Below are 20,716 nucleotides of genomic sequence, written 5' to 3' on the forward strand. Positions count from 1 at the left end.
TTCATTTTTATTCTGAAAATCTATGGGTTTGTTTTTGTTTCAACTTTAAGGAAAATTGCAAACATTAAATTACCGATGATTTGTTTTAGTTATGGAAATGTTTTCCCGGATAAAGACGTTTGTTTTCAACATGGTTGTAATAAAATACGCATATAGAAACAACAAAAACAAGCAACCCGTGCCGATTAAACACTGGGATCATGGATTAAGGTTGCCAGTAGAGTAACGTCTCCTGCTTTTCTAGAAACACCCACCACCGAGTTGCTTTTAAAATGTCACATCGGATAGATTGTATCTATTTGCGAGCATCAGGCCATAAAAATCAATGTTTGATGCCCAATCGTCTTTCAATGTGTCTTTAAACGATAAAACAATTCTGCTCTAATGTTCATTGACAGTTAGGTTGATTTCTTTATACCATTACACCGTTTTTAAATAGCAACAAAACATTTGGATATTTGACTTACTGTACATGTTGAAAATTTCGAGTGGCGAATTTACGAAACCCGCACACGCTAAATGCTCAAATCACATAAAATCACATCCTGTTAAATTTCAATGTGTACAGTAAGCCTCTGCTTGTAAAACGTTCTGTTAAAATTAAGCGTCCTTTATTTTAGAAAGATAATGTATGAGACTAGTAGTGCAATATTTAAGCTTAAGGGGTGACAATCTAACTATCGGTAGTCTACATTAAATGTACGTTTTACATTTTCTGAAGCTTTAAAACAATGAGGCTTCATTCCTTATATCACACTTTGCTAACCTGGATTTGACTTCCTTTTTTGATTTTTTTGTTTGTTTTGAGTGCTGCTTGTATACTACTTTTTCGAGATTGAGATCTTCCTATGTATTCGATTATAATACTCAATCGTCATGATGAGAAGTAACTCCTTGAAACACATGTACAGCATAGTTTGCAATATGCTATATTAATTTGTGTTGTCTTTTTGTATTTACACAATAGCTATATTTTTCTATTGGATATGATTATTGTAGCAATACAATGATCAATCATATATCTATTAGTTTTCATTTTGCCATTATAAACGAAAATCCTTAGTATAGGGTCAAACATCATGTCATGTATAGTAATGTGTAGCGATAAAAAGTGGCTCAGATAAATCGAGCATATTTTAATAACACTTTCAAAATCTCTGTGGAAACGTCTTATCCGATTTAATTGTCTTTTGTTACATGATAGAAATTAGCGTTTATGTAACTGACAAGCGTTAAGAATTGGAAAGTATAGAATTGTATCGGCAGTTTTGAGCTTCTGATAAAATAAAATGTACGATTTCGTTTTACAGGCATACATCACGTCTTTATTTGATTAAATGTTATGGTATTGTATTTAAACGGAATGAAACAGCGAAATGATATACTCAGGAACAAAGAAGATGCAACGATTTTTGTTATAATTATTGCTGTTGCGAATTCGAAATGATTGCTTATTATAAGCCAACTAATCAGATAGAGACAGTTTATAAGTGGCAGAGAGGAGCACCAAAGGTCGGTTTAAGGTAGAAATGAATCAATCAGAGAAAGATTAAGTTTTGTGTTAAATTGTTAGAAGTTTAGTTTCTGTTTTCAGACACATATGTAAAAAGGCAGGCATGCATACTGAGAAGATTAAACAAATACAACTTTGTAAAAATAATAGACAACCAATGACAAACAATTTCCTACATAACTAATAAAAAAAGATATCAAACGTAAATTGAAAACAATGTTCATATATTTGAAACAATAAATTTATACATTAAGGGACACTCGAACATTTCGTTTTAAGAAATAAGAATACTATTTACGTATTGTTCTTCTATTTCGATACATCCTTACCACATACAATAAAATTTAATATTCATTCCATGGACCAACACAAAGGTTACATGTTTCACAACAGTTCCTTGTTCTAGAGTAATCAAGGTTATAGCGGTAATCAAAAGAATGTAATCCAGGGACAAAGACCCGACATGGAAAACAGACATACACAACAAAGAACATAAAGTAACTAAAATCATACATACAAAGCAACAAAACAAATGAGCAACTCGGACTCCACTAAAAACTGGGAGCATGGACCAGGTGCACTGGTAGGGTAAGTGTCCTCTGCTTTTCTAGAAATACCCGCCTAGCAGAAAATTGTAATCTAAGGACAAAGATCAGACATGCATGGAAAACAGACATACACAACAAAGAACATAAAGTAACTAAAATCATACATACAAAGTAACAAAAGTAAATGAGCAACTCGGACTCCACTAAAAACTGGGAGCATGGACCAGGTGCACCGGTAGGGTAAGCTAGTTTATTTGCAGTTCATTTGTAAATACAAAATACACATCATAAACATATTGTCAATTTTCGAATGCTATTTTTACTTGTTTCACTGAATAATCTTTTATCAGGAGTATTGAAAACAAATACTTCGGACGTTGAAGATTAAGAAATTGATCATATAAAAAAGTACTCAAAAAACAACATGTCAAGAGGGAAGCCAAATCTAGCGATTATGAGGTCTACTAAAATATGACAGGATCCTACAACATTTTATTTTAATGTTTGATAAAGGAATATAGTGTTTTAGGCATTTTGAATTTTGTGCTACAGAAAATTTCGGTAAATAATATGCTTGTATAAAACATAGTTCAGATCGGACAAATATGTAAATTGATATAATAAAACATAAATCATTTTAATTTTGTCCATACATTGCTAAAAAGATAAACCCAAAACATGTGTAAACCGACGTTTCTGAGTGGCTAGTAATGCAGAACACCTGTTCAAACAGGAGAAACCCAAAAGTCCAAAAGAAATTCGGTTAAATCACTGTCACTGAATGATAATATCAAACGTAAAAAGGAAGACAAACATTATTCATGTAGTACTTTTAACTTTTGATTCTGTTTGTGTCATTTAGAAGGATTTACCATTATCTTATTTTAACGAAATTAATTAAACCAATAAAGTTAACAAATTTCTAACGTATATTTTGGTAAACCCTCATTATGGATTTTTTTAAAAAGTCTTCACAGTAGTTTATTTTTATCAGTTTGACTTTTGTTTCAGTTTGGTTGATATTTCATTCAATGTATTTTGCTAACATTTCCATTGTACAAGTGTTCTAGATATAGATGACAATTTTGATAACCTTTCCTCAAATAAAATATAGAAATTGAAAGCGCGTTGAAATATTAAATTTTCTTTAATTGACCGAACACTCGCTCAAACATAAGCTTTCTTCATATTTGCATACATTCTTTTGTGATATTTTGCAACAGTTTTTATATATAAATTGACTTTGTAGTACTTTTATATTGTGGACAAATACTAATAGGATTGTACAATCCAAACGTGGTGCAGTTTTTACGGTGATCAGTATAGAAATAGACAAGGGAACGAAACGACAAACATGTAAAAAATGTAAAAAAAAATGCATTGAAAATCGATGTAACATCGCTTCGTGCGGACACATCTGTAAATACAAACGTAAAAAGGTATTTTACACCTGATAAGTTTGTAATAATTGAACATGATTAGGACCACAGCTGTGTAGATTTCATACTGACTTACACACCATGACATTAGTAATACAATCTTTATATGTACATCAATGGTGTTTAGCATGTTACCGAAATATACATTTTAGGATAGCCTGATTTCCATGACTTCAATTATTTTTGTGATTTGAATGCTTTTTGTTATTGACAAGTTTTTGTTAATGAAGGTAAGTGTTTTCTGTAATATAAAAAAATTACAATGTCGTGTACCTCCTTGTCAGCGAAAGTCGGCGAGAGTTTGTTTATTGAGTTAATGATGCTATTTAAATGACATTATATCTCATTGCGTTAATCTTCCATTCCCACAATTAACATACTATTAAAGTTCTTATCTACTCGGTGGTAATCCTATAGATTATTCAGTGCTTTAAAACCCTTCAAAATCTACTTTAAAAGAACAAGTTTATGTTTATTTTGTTTTGTTTTTGTGCCTGTGGCATAATTGTTTGTTATTATAGAGTTTGAATATTGTGAGTGTCCATTAATTGTTTGAATGTGTCTTTGAAAGCATTTGTATTATCTTATTGCACGTCTATACATACTAATTTTAATTTTACTGCTCCAAATTTTCCACTAGTCATGGTGTCTTGTATTTTTATTAATACGACCATTCATCGTAAAGTTTGAAACTGGCGATAACATGACTTTGATATATGTACAATGTAATTAGAACCAATCTGTAAAGTTTGTCTATTTATTAAGATGGGTGTTGATTATCCATGTTCCTAGCTATCTTATTTTTCGTAACTGTCTCCCTAAGGACTATGCAAGTTAAAATCAAGTAACTCTTTCAGTATCCATCTGCACCATGAAAACTGATTTGTTCAACGCGTCATAGGTTTCCTTTCCCCTTTCGTCTACCCCGGACTGAACTGTTTATGAGCAACTCGGCAGGTGTTTCTTGTAAAGCAACGGACGCTTACTCTACCGGTGCACCTGGTCCATGCTCCCAGTTTATAGTGGAGTCGGAGTTGCTCATTTACTTTTGTTTCTTTGTATGTATTATGTTAGTTACTTTATGCCCTCTGTTTGTCTGCTTTCCATGTCTGATCTTTGTTCCCGGATTACATTCTTTTGATTTCCGCTAGAATCTTGGTTCCCTTGATTGCTCTGTCAAAAAAGGCCACATTTATTTTTTAAATTTGTTTTGAGGTAACTTGAGGCAATTTACTGAAGAAATAGACATTGCTTTGAAAAATATGAAAAGAATGGCTTACCTCCCTTAAATGAAAATGATGGTGCATTTCATTGATGTTTTTGTTCCGCTTCTAGAGTAAAGAACACTTGTTAATATCAATATTCTGAATTATCATATCAACAAGTGAAAATAAAGTACGCAATCTTTTGATCACGAAATCTGCGAGCATAGTTCTCAGAGGTGGAAACCTACTTGAATTCAAAAGTTCAAATCATATTAGTATTACAAATCCCGAAATGCTATACATGTGTTTCAAGTAGTAACCTCTTATAAGCAGTATTATAATTAAATTTAAAGGAATATCTAAATCTAATGATTAATTGTTTACAAGAAGTACTAAAAGTCAAAAGAACCGAAATGAAATACGAAGCCAAATCCAGCACCAAGTGTTCTTCCATTTGAAAAACAATAAATGAAATATGATATAACACATGGCCAGACAAGTCAAATTACTGGGTAGGCCAATACCTTCTGGACCCTTGGGGCCACAAGCATTGTTACTGACCCAGTGACTATTAAGTACAAAATGGATTCGAAATATGTTTTATCATATTCCATTAGAACATACATGTGAAATCGGTACGCTAATATAGGATATTAAATGTCAATGGTATGTCATTGAATATAGTATTGCAATAATTTCCAACGCAGCTACGTTATATTTTTGTAATGAAAATATTGCTTTTATTTTGCTTCAACAACTAAGTGAAGTATTCAACCAATTTGAAACTTATTTAACAAGCAGCTCTTAAATACACGTTAAGTTGAATAGCTGTTGAAATGACAATCAATTCAATTGTAGTTTTTGATGTTTAGACAAAAATCATAACAGAGTTCTGATTTTCTGTCGAGTGTAAGAGCTATGATAAGTTCTGTTTATCTGTAAAATCACACTTGATTTGTGACACAATCTTTAATGAGAAATTGCAGATATTTTTCTGTTTTACAGAAGAAGACTGAGATGAAAAATGATATATTATGTCTTAAGAACAAAGAAAGTTTCTGATAAACATCTGTTCTATATCTATGAATATTAAAAACAGAACATGAAGTCGCGTGCAGTGTGCATTTGAAAATTGTTCTGTACGTATATTTTATAAAGTATAAATAGAAAAGGACGCAAAATCACGACTAAATTTGGAAAACACTTAAATATGAAGTATTCGACGATACTCAAACTGGACAGTTGTGCCATATTTAAACCAACAATATATACCCAAACCTTATTTTTGTATATAAAAGTGCAAATTCTTAGGGATCTGGTGATTAAAGCAGAAATATGTAAAATGGGACATAAATAAATTATAACCTTTGACGTCAGCAAAATGCATCAGACCTTTATCTTACAACATGCTACTTAGTCGCCAAATCATTCCAATTTTGTGAGGTGCGTGTGGAAAAGCCTTATTTCATGACGTTTCTAAGCGTTAAAGAGAAAACCATTAATAAAAATTGATATTTTTCTTTGATACTCAAGATGATTAGGTATTACCAGTACTTGTAACAACGCGATGAATGGCATTTGAATTCAAGTAATGATATCCATGAAACTGAAGTAAACAGTGTTATATGGGATGTAATGTCTGAATGAGATAAATCAAGTGGTGTCAATAACCTTCTGTAATACGTAAACAGTACATTATATGTTAATACAGCAAAATCTGTAATCAATTATTCCGTCAATTATTTCTTGCAAATTCCGTTGCAAACACATATGTTACATCTTTCTGAAGTATAAAAATTGTATATACTTTAGTGGTATTCGTTATTGTATATATTATTATTGATTTGTTTCGATTTTCTTGACACAGTAAATTCAAATTCTCTTTACTTCCCTTGCTCCATTGCCCATCCCATATTGCCCTTTTTACCATACTCCATTGCCCATCGTATATAACCCTATTTACAATGACTCATTCACAATACCCCATTGCCTTTCCCATATTTACCCATTTGCCATGTCTCATTCCCCATACCACATTGCCAATCCCATATTGCCCAGTTTGCTATGTCTCAATCCCTATTGCACATATCAAATTGCCCGGTTTGTAATGTCTTATTCCACATAGCCCATCCCATATTGCCCCTTTTGTCATGTCACAGTCCCCAGTACGTAATAAACACGAATTGTACATGTAAAAATAATATTATTGCTGTTTGTTTGATTCAATATTTAACAATTATAATTAGAATACAAATTTCTCCTTAATAAGTGCCTCATTAAAATCGATTACCTATCCCTCTTGCCCCATGCCCATTGTACATGTCCCATTCCTAATTGCAGTATGTCCCATTAAATTTGAGTTTACCCCATGTCAGACCTGTATCTTTTAAATTGAAAAAAGTATTTTTAATCTTGTTAATCCTGTAAAGTTGATTTTTTATGAGAAAATTATGTGCCAATGCTTCTTTTATTGAAATATTTATTAGATTGAGTAAAGTGAACAAGAAATACATATTTAAGGTTAATATGCAGTGTTTCTATATATACAATGCAACTTGTAGTTTCAATGGAGTGTCCATGAAATACCCATGCAGAGGAAGGCACGTGCCAAAGAGTGGATAACTCATGTTTTCCTAAGAAAAAAAAATACTGAAATAGCACGCATGAACTAAATAACATAGAAAGCACTAGAAATATTCCCTTTTACTCTATTGATAACTTATTTGATATATAAATATCTGCGAACAAATACAGAAGTGTCAATAATAGGACAACTGAAATATGTCAAAATACAGGTACATTGCCTGGCTCCTTTGACTTGCTCCGATACAGTTATGTCAAATGAACTACACCACTACAAGTACAAATAGTAAGTGTCAAGTTCTGTACGTTCTCAATCCGGTAACACGTGGAATCTAATTCAAGTTTTTTTCACTCACCTGTAAAAGAGAAACTAAAATGCGGTCATTTAAGTTGTGATGAGGATTGTAAAACGTCTGTAGTGAGGTTGAACGAACCTCTGTTTATGATATCTGTGCGCTACTAAGAAAGTTCGTGTACAGATCACATATTCCACCGTAACGGATCAATTGTGAAACGTATACTTCATAGGCCGGAGTGTATTGTCCTTTAGAAAGGGGAAAGTCTACAATTTGGAAGTAAAAATTATCACGTTTGTCCTTATGTATCGATTTCAAACGTTTTGTATTATCTCCTGAGTCACCTTTTTATGCAGCTAAATTCCTGTTTTCCCTGATATTATACTTTCCGCCCATATATTATGTCATATTTCTGGTTTCTACGTAGATAGTCTCTTAAAAGAATGATATTACAGTGTTTTAGTTTTTGTTTCTCCAATGCTCAGGGAAATTGTAATTGGCCTTAGGCTAGGAAATCTTGAAATCTTAAATGGGTCAATGTTTCATTGCATCATTGAGTGTTGTTGGATATATCACTGTGTAATTGCCAATTTGTCTTAATAATTAAATGTCAATGACTTAACTTGAAGACCTTGAGGAATTATGCTATACCGCTTTTCTAAATATCTTCCTGTTTTCGACGCCTACAATATTGTATTGCAAGATTATATTGAATTACACAAAACTTAAGAACTAACATGTTTCTTATTGAAATTTAAATTAAGTAGTAATGTTATCATTAATGATAACACTTCAACTAAGATCTAAAGCTATAAGGCTACAGTCAAGCACTATTTATTGGGACAACTTAGGTATAGTAATACTACATAAAATGAAAGAACATACATCAAATAAGCACACGAACACATTTTGTATCTGGGACAAATAGGCGTTATTCACAATCCAGCAAAAGGAACGAACATTCTAAACGAACACAAATATTAAACGGAGCATTGATACCCACGAAAACAAATTGGTCCACGCTCCCATTTTTAGAGTCGTCCAAGTTGCTCATTTACTTTTGTTACAAGATTGAAGTCAACACTATAGAAGTTTTATGGTCGTCATCATGAACCCTTGGATCGTTACGGTGTATCCATCAGCACCTTAAAAACTGATTTGTTCAATGTGTAATAGTTTTTATTTTCTCTCTTTTATTCTGGCCTCCACTTTTTATGAGCACCTCGGCGGTTGTATTTAGACAAGCAAAGAATACTTACCCAACCTGTGCAACTGATCCATGCTCCCAGTTTTTAGAATCTTGGGTCCCTCGATAACTCTTTGTTAAGAACAAAAGAAAGTACAACTAAAGAAATTGTTAAGAATTGTTATATATGATGCAGCCATTGTGTTTTACATCTGTCACCTGCATATTCCAAATGTTGCTTAGATATCTCTTTTATTGGAATTTTTAACTTCGGCTCGAATCATGGTTCCCTTGATTACTCTTTGACAAGTGCTGATATGACATATATACATAACATAATGTCTTTGCATTAACAAAAATTACTGAAAAAATATGTTTTAATATAATTTTTTATGGTGCCATAACTCTCATGAAAACTGATTTGTTCAACGTTTCATAGTTTTCCTTTGCTCTTTCATCTATCCCTGACTTGACTTTTTATGAGCAACTCGGCGGGTGTTTCTAGAAAAGCAGAGGTGCGCCTAGTCCATGCTCCCAGTTTTTAGTGGATTCCGAATTGCTCATTTACTTTTGTTACTTTGTACATGTATGTATTATTTTAGTTACTGTATGTTCTTTGTCGTGTTTGTCTGTTTTCCATATCTGGTCTTTGTCCCTGGATTACATTTGTTTGATTTCTTCTAGAATCTTGGTTCTCATTTTGTCCTTTGCATCAAGACTGATAGATCCCTAGCCTGGTTGAGTTATGGTAAAGTTGCTGAATCGCATTTTTAAGTTTCCAGAGTTCTGTTCCACTGAACGTTTATATAATTAAACAGTCCAAGAGACAAAGGTCAGATATATTTAATTTTTTTTTCATTGCAAAAATACAAGACTCTAATCTGCTCTATTAAATAAAACGTAAAGGTAAATACATATAGCCATTGGGGTCTATAGACTGAATTTAAAGGGATAATGTTATATGCATGCTAGTCGATAAACGTAGTAATCTTTAGGAAATTGTATTGTTTCATACATAAACATTTCAGATTGAACATTCTACTACAATTTATCATATTTTGTTACTGCAAAAAATTGCAGTGAATATCTAAACCTGCTATATTTTTCCTTAATCACTTGACTTTGAACGATCAGCATGGCGTTTGACTCGCAAGAAGCGGGAAATGCTTACACCCCAAAGCACCTGAGTGTGTCATAATTACTAGTGAGTTGCATGCTGTTCATTATTGTTTACTTGTTTGCTGTTTAAATTCGTTTGGTACTTTAAATTTTTTCTTCGTCTGTTTCTGTTTTTGGGTTCAAAGCGTCATTTTGGTTTGCATACGGAATATGTTGCTTTGGTATTTTGTCTCATTAATGCATACTCCTATACATTGGGTGTCCTATAGAATCTCTTACATTTGTTTTTCGTGATTGTTTGCCACAGTGTAACACTTTTGATACTTCAGATCAGACTTATTGGCAAACGACTAGACCGCTTAAGAGTTAAACAGATTTTTTTACATTACCATTAAATTGAAGAGTTTTTCCTGGAATTCATTTCATCAGTTAAATTCTTTATGTATCGTTGTAAAACAAGGAAGTTGTTTATTTCAAATGAGGAGGTAGCTCTTGTTTTAAAAATGATGTTTACCTCACGTTTTTAGCCAGCCATTACATTCAATTGGAAAAAAAAGGTTAGACAATTTAAAATACTAGTAAGATTGTTGTTATGGCATCTTTACACATTAGGAAGAGTTGAAAACCACTTAACAGCAGGCCCAAAAAAGTGTGCAATAATCTGATAGTCATAGTTTTAATTTTTTAAAACCAAAAGCCATTGTTAAAACAGTGAATGTGGCAGTACATAGAATGAATTACTGTTTCAATTAAGTTCAGAATGTTTTTGTCAAATCATTCAATTTGTGGCGTCTTTTATTTTAGTCTTGTTCATAAACATTGACATCTAATACAAATCATACAATACGATTGGTTTAAATGAGGTTTTGTTAATAAAGTAGAAGTTAAACTTTACCTTTGATTAGGCTAGCATGCATTTGATATTGCGTTTGTTTCATTTCTTTGTTTAATTTTGTCGTTTTTTGTAATGGAAATTAATAAATTCATTGTTTGTCAGATGCTTTTGGTTTTTTTTTCTGAACAAGATGCATATCTTGAAGGTTTTATAACTATGGTACAATATTATTGTGCATTTTATATTAAAGGATAGGGAATATGCTATAGTATTATTACTATATTAATCGGTTGTTTCAATCAGTTTTCATTAGCAACCTCCTAATGTTTCAGCATACAGGACATAACGGCAAAAGACAAAAAAAAGTGTTTGATAATGATAATGGAGCATAATTTATAATGAGTTTTCGTCGCGAGAGATTTAAATATTAACTTTTCGTTATCTTATATTTGATTGATCAAAGTGGGGTTTAGAAGATTGGACTGATGTCTAATTTACCCTAAGTTGTCTTTTGTTTCGTTTGAACTGCTTTTATGTCTATAGATAGTCTTGCCCATATTCTACGCAATTTCATAATAATTCAATTCCCCTTCGGTCAAACGTTAGAATTATATGATATTTTGCATGATATTTGACATATTTTTGACTTTTTAGCCATTACAACACTGCATCTGCCAACAGTATTTATAAGGAATATAGAATGTTATTGAAATTTTCACTGCACAATTTGGTTAATAACTGAAGATAAAGTATCTCTTTTTTTAATTTTGACGTATTTGAATATCCCACTGTTGACGCTTCTGCATTTTTTGCAGTTTTTAGTGATATAGCTCAGTGAGTTTTGATAATATTTTCTTTTACAGACAAAATCCCATTTTACATATACTAAATCATGACAAAAAGAAAATAAAAACAAAACAAACAAACAAAATTTGACAAAAAGTGCAAGAATATCATTGTACAATTACTAAAATATATAGATATATAAGCATTTTATATATATTTGCTTTAGAATCAAGATAGAAAAATGATAAAAAATTAAAATAATTTGATATTATATATGCACGTGAATGTTTGTCATATCTTTTATAGAGGGCAGTCTCGTCAAAACGCTAATCAAGCTATACGAATTTAACCTGTGACCTTTAAGTCACCGCGAGTCTAATTTCAGTGAAACAGATTATCAAAACCAAAAAAGAAAACAAAAGAAAAGAAAAGTATCCGTCCTATTTGACCTCACTTATCATGCATGAAAACACGCGATACTAGACTCATGGCTTTCAGCTTGAGTAGTATGACACGCAGGTCCAATAGATAAGGCACTATGACCAGGGTTATAGTTAGAACGGTACTATTTCTCATTAATTTTGGTTAGCCTTTCGTTAACCCTTCCTTAGTAAATACTTCCGAACACTGTGATTGGACAAATTGTGCTGAAACTCGGTTATGCTCACATTTGTAGTTAGGAAAATGAAGATATAACTGGAAAAAGTCAGTTTATAGCTCCGTCTTTGTTTTAAATAGGTGAATTTTTAAAAAAAGTTTCACTATTGCCGAGTATGGTAAATAAACCGTACCGTTCTATATATACTGATACTCGGCGAAACTGAGGGAACTTATGTTCCAGATTTTTATCAGATGTCATTTTATATATATCGATACGATTAAGCGTGTATTATAAATATGAATTATATTGTGGAAAATACCAGAGGGAAAAAACGAATATCGAAACTAATAGAAACGAAGTGCAAACGAAAGAGGCTTATAATACACGCACAGTAAGGGCGTAGATCATAGAAATCAATTGGGTGTTTAATAAACCTTTTTAAAGTGATGAATTGTATTTACATTTTAATCAGTAATTAGCAAGGCGATATTTCTTTTTGCACTTGCTTTAACTTTTTAATATGCCAGCAAAGCTGGCAACTATAAATATCAACTTAGGTATGCCCGGTGCTTCTATAATCGTGAAGTAACTTCCGAGTATGTGATCTCGGAATGTTTTGTTGCTCATATGACCACTCGGCACAAATTAATCAACCTCCCTGATCAGCTACAGAGTTACGAAATCTTCCCATTGCATTTTGAGAAGTCTTTGACCAGTACTGTCATCGGATAACTTTTCGCCTGACTATTGTATATGCAGTGGCTAATCTACAAAATGATTCCGGGAGTTGGAATTACCTTTTGTTTGAGAATTTGTTGATTTAAAGTAAAATAATAATATGAGCAATAATAGTCTTAAACCCCATTTGAGATACCTTACTTCAACCCAACTTTTAAGAAAAGTGATTTTCTGAGGAAATTTAATGCTAGTATTTTCTTTGGTAAATTATATGAACATTGAAATATTAATGGTTTGAATAAAAGAGTCTTTTAATAATAATTTGGTACAGCATTTTATATATAACAACAATTAATCAGTTTCATCAATCTAAGTATATTTGATTTACATCAGTTTTCTATGGCATTAACTACATTTGTGGTGTTGGTATGTTTTGAACATAAGGTGTGTCACTACTTGTACGAGCTATTATCTTTTTAGTAGTGCTATTTCTGACAGAAATGAATGAAATCATCATCATAAAAGCCTGACTTCATTTGCCATTTCGGATCAAATTAATTGTTATAGAACCAGTTAGGAAATTATGGCTAGACAAAGCAATAGAAAAGGGAAAGTGTTGTCAAAATTTAAGCATCATTTTTATTTACAATGACTTTTGTACACTGAAAATAACTTCTGGATTTGGAAAACTATTCTTTTGAATCTATATAAAAGTGGTTAAATGGATTTTCTATAACAAAATGTCACTTAATGTAAGACATCAGAAATGTCTTTGAACGATTTCAACACTAAACATAACTAATTTTTGCATGTTCTCAGAGAGCTCACTACAGAGTCTAGAGAGAACCTCAGACACTGTTTTGGAGCTTGTTACACTGAAATTAATGTCTGTATGATTACAAGGTGATAAATACGTAAAGGGGATAATGGTAAAGTACACGAATATCTCTATCTTTTGAATAAATTTAACGTGTGAACATGTATTTTGTAATACAGAACCAGTGTTACAAAATTGTTTTGACAGTGTTTCGCATCTATGTATTTTCTTTTTTATCAATTGATTTCATTAATAACTTCTTCTGTTAAAACATGTAGAATGATATTATAAAACAAGTGAATGAATCGTAGTACACGTAATACTTATAAATACTCATTTGCATTTGTTACTTTGTTTGTATGATTTTAGTTACTTTATGCTTTTTGTTGTATATATCTGTTTTCCATGTCAGTCTTGGTCCCTGGATTGCGTTCTTTTGGCTGTCGCTATAACCTTGGTTCCATTGATTACTCTTTCAATATCGTCATAAGACGTTTGTCAAGAGTAATTATTACCATATGTAAATGGAACATTTCATCATGTTGTGGGATTTAAGCACTACAAAAATGCATTAGACTATTGTAGACACAAATATATGACAATAGTTATAGGAGTGAAATATTTCTTTTTGATCGGCCAAGCCACATATTTTTTCCCACTCAGGAAACCTTATGCAACATTTGTATTGAATATTTTCAATATCATTTACACCAGACTAATATCATGTATACAGTACCTGAACCGATCCGTGCAACAAAAATTGCGATCGGTCATCAATCACCGGTCAGTTTCATATCAGTCATCGATCCGTCAAACTGACCCATTAAACCGTTGATCGCATCACTTGACCACAGAGCGGTCATTATATTTTATGGTTTTCGTTGTTTTCTTTGCCAATTTTACACATTTTCCCATAATACAATATATTTAAGATTCAATTTATACTTCTATTTCACATTTCTCATTTTCAACAGGCCATCTGTCATTTAACATAACGAAACTGCGATCAGATCAGTCACCGGTCATTGGTAGGCGATCTGTCAGCAATCAATCAGTCAACGGTCATCGATCCGTCAAATTGTTGCGCTGATCGGTTCAAGGACTGTATGTATGAGCAAAAACATTTACAAATCTATCAAATTTATATTACATTTTACTAACATTTGAATTGAGAATCATTCAATAGAATAACGTCAGGTTTATTTTTTACAATTTCTATGTGTTATTGTTAAAGAATTGCAAAAATTGTCAGGAACTTTAAATACCAGTCATATGATTTTAGATAATAAATATAGATAATAAGACAGCAAGGTATCGAGTGACTATTTGAAAAAAGGATTTGGCAGTGTTTAGTTAAAAAAAAACCGCATATGAACAGTACTCGGCGGGTGTTTCTAGAAAAACAGAGGACGCTTACCCTACCGGTGCACCTGGTCCATGCTCCCAGTTGTTAGTGGAGTCCGAGTTGCTCATAAACTCAACAGCAAAGCTGAAAAGGAAGAATAACACTTTATTCAGAGAAAAAGAAATAAATTAAGTATGGAAGAAAATGATATAGAAGGGCGTTGTCTTGTTACCCACACCACTTTGTCTACACTCCTCTTACATCTGTTGTTAAAAATGGTATTTTTGCTGGTTTTTTGTTAATATTAAGCACACTCAACTTTACCTCATGAATGAAAGTATTCAGTGACTTTCCAGAAAAAAATCAGTTTAATTACTTAAATTACAGACTGAAATACAAGCCTCGTTTTCATCTAAAACGTTACAACCATTGTATTATGTATTACCTTAGAAATCTGATAATTTATGACAATTTCCAAAGTCCAGTTTTTTCAAATCATTTTTAACTTATGTAAACCGAATAACGCCCATATCGAACAAATATCTTAGTCAGATTTGGTTGAGACCGGTTTATCTTTTATCTTTTCCACCACTCATGCAGCATTAATCACAACAAACCGGTCAGTGATATACCGTTGACTAGGCTGAAGGTGACAGATAATTACTTTTTGATGTAAAGACTTTGAGGACATCCATTTGATCAAGGTTGATTTTCATTCCTGTTCTACTTAGAATGTCCTTGAACTAAGCGGATGTTTACGCGGGTATTGTTATTGGAATGTCGAGTAATTGGAATCATACAATAAGATTTTCTTATTTCCATAACGTATTTTGCTATCCTACCTGTAAATTCTCCTAACTTTGAAATGTCGATTGGCCTTATTATAATCGCTTTATTGGAAAGAAAATGATTGAAACATCTTGATATTATATCACAGAAGCATCCCTTTGGAGGAAGACTTGTTGTATAATAGATAAAGATAAGAATGTTATGGTGTAATGCAATAAAGACATATATTCCTGAAAATAATAGGTTCGATCTTCTGATTGTATTGAAAAAACATATCAAAACTTTGGTCAGTAGAAGTATGATAGGTAACTAGTTAACCCTAGTTCTCTTATGTTTAACGAATTGATTTTATGAAGTGTTTTGATGAATATTGAAACAATAATTCATGTTAAGTGGCATTCAGAAGTAATTTATAATTCATCGAAACGACAATGCATTGGAATGGTTTTTTTCTGAATTTTTTGTGAGATATTTTAAAAATGAAATTATTGCCTTACGATTATTTCGCACTATACTTCAGACAAAGACATCTATATTAAAAATATATCGCACTGTAGTAATTTCAGTTCAAAACCATAAACGCACGAACATTTAAAAGTTGTTTTTAATATATAAGCAAACAATCTCTACTAGTCATGGCCTACCCGACGATCAACCTTCGTTTTTTAGAACAGTACCATAATTTACATCATCATTTAATACGTCATTATATGATGGCATTTTCTATACGATTTTGTTTACACATAGATGAAAGATAGCTGAGTGATTGAAATATTAAGTGGACATTCATGTGATTTATCGTCCTTTAAGAGTTTCACCACAAAAGACTTCAATTGATTTCGAATGTCTATGACATACAAGGCAGTTACGGCATGAAAGTCGATTTATATCATGTAAACGTATTATAAGTTATATGTCTTATGTTCAAGACAATGTAGTCCGTGGAAGAGAAGATACCTCTACCAAAATCATTTTTTTTTTGTCGTTATAAAGGGTAATGTGCTCACAAATGTTGTTCACCACCTTTTTTTTTATTAAGAATTTATCTAGTAATAATTCCAATCTAATTAACATTTGCCTTTTTCGTGGATTATGATTAGGTGTTCACTTTTTACTACCTCAGCGATGACTGTTTTTTACAACAGTGTAAATTTCATCTACATATCATAATCGACATGGCTACCATAGCTTTGACAAAAGATGGAGCCGTTTAGAGGCTCAAAACCGTATTATCTACTTAAATCTCTCAGGTCTTTAAGGCAAACACTCCCACGTGAATACACATGTATTTTTTTACAACATTTTCAGTAACCAACCCTATGAAATTTAGCCAAAGCATATGAAAGAGGTGCTTAGTGGTTTAGAAAACCGGCTGAATTAACATCAAAGTGAATTAGGTGTGTTTTCGATATGCACGAATCACCTCCTGTCTGCTGTTAATGACAACTGTTGCTTAAAATAGTAATAACGTAGAAGAACGCAGATAATATAATATTACCTTTGTTTCAACGATGATATAGGCATAACTATGCTTGCATTATTACGATTGCTTGGTGCAGTATACTTTATTCAGTGATTGTTGTCATCTCGGTTTTTCCATCCGGACGGATCTCAAACAGACATGATATCATCAAACATTTTTGCAATTATTTCCGGAGATTTCGATATGGTTATGTAAAACTGAAAGGGTAGGATGTACCACATTTCCTATTAATGCTTTAGTTCTTTTAATTTCAGAAGCTTTTGATTATGCAATTATGCGTAAATACCATTTACTTTACCAGAATTCTGCTTACAATATCATTTTACATTTTTGCTAAGTGTTGTAACTTTAAAGTTAAATTTTTAAAATGAACTATTGGGCTAAAAAAAAATCAACACAATAAAAAACAAAACCAAAACACAAAACCAAAAAACAAATCAAAAGAAAACAAACGAAATGACCGGAATGAACTATCAAGAAAGTCAATAAGAAACTTGAATATGTCAATTTATAATTGCTTTTATTGAAATTTGTATGAGAATATAAATTGCATTTTACATGAACGTTTTACAAATTTCGTTTCGCGTAGTTGCTGCTGGACTCAAATTTGAAAAAAATATTTGTTTTAATTTTCTATGGTTATATTTCAAATTGATTTATTTGTTGTTTTTTTTTTTGTTGTTCCTTCATTTATAAGTTGACTTATGAAGTTTTCATAACACAACTCATACGTTATGCCAGAGCTTGCCGTGACTACGCAAATTCTTTGTATCTTGCTAGACTTCTCACAATTAGGCTTCTGTAACAGGGTTATGTTGCTAGAAGATTGAAATCATCAAAACAGAAGTTTTATGATCGTCATCATGAACTCATGGATCGTTACGGTGTATCAATCTGCACCATAAAACTGACTTGTTCAATGTGTCATAGGTTATCTTTTACTCTTTTACGCTTACTCCCAGTTTTGAGTGGAGTCCGAATTGCTCATTTACTTTGTATGTATTATTTTGGTTATTTTATATTCTTTGTTGTGAATGTCTGTCTTTTATGTCTGGTCTATGTCCCTGGATAACATTCTATTGATTTTCGCTAGAATTTTAGTTCCCTTAATTTCTGTTTTATAGTTGTTTACTTGATCCAAAAAAGGCAACAACGTTTAGCCTTATTTGTATCTCAGTTTCCGCTATATAGAGGACGTATTGTCGTTAAACCATCCTAATTTCGGGGATTGTATACAACGCATATACCCCAAAGAACTTTAGACAAAGGCCACTACAGAAACTATGATGTCCCCTCATATCTTGACCTACACTATAAGAACGACGGAAAAGGAAAATAATTGACAAAACTATACGACAAACGTGATGACTTCTCATTCTGTATTGTCAACATTCTTTGCACCTGTTGCAACATCTCATCAGGAACTGCGAATGGAGATTTCGTAACTCATACAGCTTGTCGAAACTTTGTGGCATTTTTGTACTGTGCTGGAACAGAGTCATATTGCTACAAGATTGAAGTCATCATTATAGAATTGGTATGGCCGGCATCAGTAACTCATGGATTGTTATGGTGTATCCATCTGCACCATGACATCCGATTTGTTCACCGTATCATAATTTTCCTTTCTTCTTTCATCTATCCGGGCGTGTCATTTCATGAGCAACTCAGTGTATGTTTCTAGAAAAACAAAGGATGGTTATCTTCCGTTGCATTGTCCATGATCCAAATTTTTAGTTGGGCCCGAATTGCTAATTTACTTTTATATCTTTGTACGTGTTATTTTAGTTACTTCATGTTCATTGTTGTATATATCTGCTTTCACTGTCCTTGGCATATATTCTTATGATTTTCGCTTTGATCGTGGTTCCTTGATTACTTTTCTTTCTGTATTTTACGGCACCAAAACCAAAAACAAAAAACAAAAAGTACAGCAAAAGGCTTAAGTATAAATCATTCAACATACTAAACAGGATAACTAATTTGAGCCAATGAATATTAACCGTTTGATTAAATTGTGCCTTGAACAAATGCTTGCAATATCTTTTTGCCGCGCACTTACTAAATCACTTCGCTTTACTACAATCACATGTAATAGTAGTGATATTCAAGGTCGGTCTCAATTTAAGTTAAACTTTAGATATTCAAATTTTGAATCAATTCTATTGTTTTCTTTACTCAATATCCTATGAGTGTCATTGTTTTATCCTATTTCAGTACAATAACCCTTGTACTTTTGGTTTCCGGTATATAATAATTACCAATGATTTGATTTGAATTCCCTAGCATTGAAATAGGAAAGTAATCCGTTTTATATTGAAATGCACTCGATTAGTAATCGTTTTTCTCTCTTAGAGCTTTTTAATCAGAGAGCGGCCTTGATATGGGGGCTAAGAATGTCAATGATCTGTATAAAGTGATATTAAGATAAGATAGACAAGCAAATAAATTAGTATGCTGAATACATTGATAATTAAATTATCTAGTGTATAAATGTAGGATTATCAGTAGTTTTTAAAATGAATATTTCATGGTATGATTCAGGGGAAAGTTTGCCCTTGTTTTACGTAATCGAAATGAAAAAGTTATTTATACAACACTGCAGTCCTTTTTTTCTTAAAAAGTCGTAACCGTAAAATTATTGGAAAGACATGACTCATAAAACTTTGAAATACTATGACGTCATAAAGTACTACTAATTATACACAGTTTGTGAAAAAAGATTCAAGCATTTCAATATACAGATTCGTAAAATCCAACCATACTATTTAAATATAATAAATAAATCGTAGAATCATTATTTTTGTCAAGCTAGTATATGAAGTTCTCACAAAAATGCAAAACAATATTTTATTATTTCATCCAACAAGAAAACGTTACATCCACAAAACCCTCAAGCGAACAAAAGCAAAAGTGACCACTAAAATCTCTCTCTAATAAACCCGAATGACACCAGGTATATTCCACCATTTATATTACCCAGGCGTTTGTACCATACATACTCAAGGATAGTCTCAAGCAGTCACATTTCCAGGAGTTTTTATAATAGCCTCCCCTATCCCACTGTTGTCAATCTAAAATCTAAATATGTTGATATAGCTGTGAAATTAGCTTTTTATTTAAACAATCGGTGATTTTGTCCGTAGAATCAAGAAGCCCACTTTCTATTTGTGATGACAGTGGTCATCTCAACACTAAAACTGTGAACAAAAGACGACTTTAATTTTAATATAATAAATTTTCCTTAACTGTGCAGCAATATTCCTTCATCTCCTGCATATGGTGTTTATATTTGTACGCTAGAGCAAGTACTAACTTCTCTGATTTCCTATAGCGCCATAAATATCTGAATCAGGGCTATAAAGAAATGCGTCTTAAAAGGTCTCTTACCAAATTCATTTTAGATATCAGTCCTTGGTTGAAAAATACTCAGTTTCTTCTAACAAAATGAATAATATTTGTTTTTTGTACAATGGTATGTGACCGCTGATTT

At 32.1% G+C, this 20,716-nt stretch overlaps 1 protein-coding gene across 2 annotated transcripts in view; it reads left to right on the forward strand.

Annotated features, from left to right (window-relative positions):
- Positions 1–3,589: 3,589 nt before the first annotated feature.
- Positions 3,590–20,716, forward strand: part of LOC148600957 (5-hydroxytryptamine receptor 6-like) — a 55,981-nt gene continuing 38,854 nt past the window's right edge. The window contains exon 1 of one of the 2 annotated variants that reach the window (XM_088556199.1): positions 3,590–3,730. The gene's annotated coding sequence lies outside the window, so the exon portion shown is untranslated. The remainder of the gene's footprint in view (positions 3,731–20,716) is intronic. The other variant, XM_088556197.1, reaches the window with a different exon arrangement.

Source organism: Perna viridis, chromosome 12, assembly GCF_037379345.1.
Source record: "Perna viridis isolate PV_CMFRI_1.1 ecotype Kerala chromosome 12, ASM3737934v1, whole genome shotgun sequence".
NCBI classification, from domain to species: domain Eukaryota; kingdom Metazoa; phylum Mollusca; class Bivalvia; order Mytilida; family Mytilidae; genus Perna; species Perna viridis.